Source organism: Mirounga angustirostris, unplaced genomic scaffold (genome assembly GCF_029215605.1).
Source record: "Mirounga angustirostris isolate CCGP_5_RB_7025 unplaced genomic scaffold, mMirAng1.0.hap1 SCAF_4, whole genome shotgun sequence".
In the NCBI taxonomy this organism is placed as follows: Eukaryota; Metazoa; Chordata; class Mammalia; order Carnivora; family Phocidae; genus Mirounga; species Mirounga angustirostris.
In genome coordinates this window covers 40,725,582-40,728,639 of record NW_026991712.1, presented here as the reverse complement: position 1 = coordinate 40,728,639, position 3,058 = coordinate 40,725,582, and the positions used below count along the sequence as shown (strand labels likewise).

General features: G+C 43.1%; 1 pseudogene; it reads left to right on the top strand.

Annotated features, from left to right (window-relative positions):
- The first annotated feature begins 508 nt into the window (after positions 1 to 508).
- On the top strand, positions 509 to 2,825 carry LOC123858869 (RNA-binding protein 25-like; annotated as a pseudogene).
- The last annotated feature ends 233 nt before the right edge of the window (positions 2,826 to 3,058 follow it).

Genomic DNA, 3,058 nt, shown 5'->3' with positions numbered 1-3,058 from the left:
CACGTTGGATGCAGAGATTACTTAAAAATAAAATCTTTAAAAAAAAAAAAAATGTAACAACTAAGAAAAGTCAGCATTTGAATGTTACTGCTAAGCTCATCACAGTACTTATTGGATATAAACACCTTTTTACTGCATATTTTAAAATACCAGATTATGAAGAAAAGGAGGGAAAGCAATTCAAAATCATAGTCTGATGGCATCTTCTCTGACCCAAGAGAAACAAGGTGCCAAGTTCACTGACATCAATATACAGGGTCTGGATGTAAACCGCCATATCTCCACGGCTCATTCTTCCTGCACTTGGGCCGGCTCCTTTGAACAGCAATGCTCCAGAAGCCCCCCGCACAGTGTGCTTGTGTTTGTAGCCTGCGTGAGGAGGCACTTTGGAACTAGTCCCCTGGTAAGCCGCACGCAGAAACCTGGAACCGGGGAGCCCACTCATAACCCGGAGCCCAGAAGCTGTGGAGACGGTACCATTGCCTCGGTGGCAGACTGCTGCCCATGAATGTCTTTCCTCCCTCATTTGAAGCCGTCTCCCACGGGAATCCCAGCACGCCCATCAGGGATCTGACCCCCATGGTCTCCTGACTCGCCTCACCTGTGCCTGTAGGGGCCTCAGTGACTCCTGTACCAAGGAGCATTACGGCTGCCGCTCCACCCGTCTTAGCAGCCACTGTGTCTATGGCTGGAAAGCATCTGGGAACATGAAAGAATCATCCAGCCTTAAAGACTAAGGAAAATGATGAAAATTGTGGTCCTAACACTACAACTTTTGTTGGTGACATTTCTGAGAAAGCTTCAGACATGCTTATAAGATAACTCCTTGCTAAATGTGGCTTGGTTTTGAGCTGGAAGAGTACAAGGTGCATCTGGAAAACTTCAAGCCTTCGGATTCTATGGGTACAAGGAGCCTGAATCTACCCCTGTGCACTCAGGTTATGGCATGACCTGAAGATTGGAGAGCAGAAGCTACTTGTTAAAGTTGATGCAAGGACAAAGGCACAACTGGGTGAATTTGGAAAGAAAAGAAGAAAGCTTCTAATGGGAATGCCAGGCCAGGAATTGTCACTAATGATGAGAAGTCTCAGAGGAAGAAACAAAAGAGACCAGATGATCAAAGGTGCCTTTGAAATTTTAATACATGAATACTCCAGTGAACTCAATGCCCCCCCCCAAGAATCTGACTCTCACCCCAGAAAGAAGAAAAGGAGGAGGACAGTTTCCACACACTTCTAGTGGCTCCACTGATCAATTATCCACTTACCACTAAGGAGGATATAATGGCTATAGAAATGGAAGAAGACAAAAGAGACCTGATATCCCGAGAAATCAGGAAATTCAGAGACACACACAAGAAACTGGGAGAAAGGCAACAAGGAAATGTTAAAAGAGACAGGATACTGATAAAGGACAGAGAGGAAGAGAGAAGGGATGTAAACGGGAACAAGAAAGGTGAGAATGGGAATGGGAAAGGGAGAGAACGTGAACCAAAGAAGGAATGGGAGCAAGAAGGACAATGGGACAGGGATCATGACTGCTATTGGGAAAGGAGCTCAAATCGGAATAAGGATGGCAGTTGATCGAGAGGAAAGAGCAGAGATCATGAAAGGGAATGAGGACAAGAAAGAATGTAAATGGGGGCCAGAGAAGACAAGAAGCAGGACTATGAAGAGGATGAAGAAGATGAAGATGAACAAAGAAAACCTGAACAAAAAGTCTGAGTTCTCTCAGAAAGAAGCTTCTTACCAAGAGTGCCTTCAGAACTGGGAAAGCAGAGACCAGAAGAAAACCTGGGAGCATGAGAAAGAGGCTGAAAGAGAAGAGAGAAGAGAAATGGCAAAAGAAGCTAAAGGACTAAAATAATTCTTAGATTATGAAGACATAGATGACCCCAAATATCACAGAGGAAGTGTTCTTCAGCAAAGGGGGCACGGCAGGGAAAAGGAAATGGAAGCAGATGAATGGGACCGAGGAGAGAGAAGGAAGAACTAGAGATCAGGTAGCACTTCTGGATCCAGATGCAGAGCTCCAGAGGCTGGAACAAGAGGCTGAGAGGATGCGGACAAGTACATGTAAAGCAAGAACCAGAACCAGAGGATGAGGAAGAAGAAGAGCAAGAAAAATGAGAGGAACCCATGGAAGAGGAAGAGCCAGAGCGAAGGCCTGTCTCAAACCAACTCTGAGGCCATCAGTTCTGCCCCATCTGTGTCCTCTGCCGGTGGCAATGCAACCCCCAACGTTCTTGGGGAGGAGTCTCCCTGTGGTTATTATTCCTCATGAAAAGTCTCCAGACCAACAACAACCTGAAGCGCAGAGACCAAAAATAGCACTAAGTCTTAAATGGGGTCAGCCTCATTCTGTGAAGGGCAAGAAACTTCCGGTAGAGAGTGTTTTTAACAAATATGAGGATGAAGCAGTGATGATACACCATGAAAGAGGAAACTGATTCCCCTGGATTACTGTGAGGATGATAAAAACGCTGCCAAAGGCACTGTAAACACTGAAGAGAAGCATAAACACGTTAAGAGTCTCATTGAGAAAATCCCTACAGCCAAACCCAAGCTCTTTGCTTATCTCCTGGATTGGTCTATTGACAGAATGACGAACTAGAACATGGATTAGTAAGAAAATCACAGAATACACAGGTGAAAAAGGAGCTACATTCGTTGATTTCATGTGTTCTAAGATTATCGCTCACAGTTCACTTCAAATTATTTTAGATGAGGTTGCCATGGTACTTGATAAAGAAGCAGAAGTTCTCATAGTCAAAATGTGGAGATTATTGATATATGAAACAGAAGAAAATTGGTCTTGTGAAATAAAACTCTTCATACATTTGGAAAAAAATACCAATGCTCTTTTATACATGCATGTACACACACACTTAAACTTATGGCATGTTTCTCCTCTCCAATGTAAATAAATAAATTCTGTGTTCAACTGGATGGTCTGAAACTCTTTTGTTGACATTTTAAAAGAAATTACCAAAATTATTTCAAACTAATCCCCATAAGAATATTTTACTATAAAAATAAAAAAGTAACTAAATACAGAA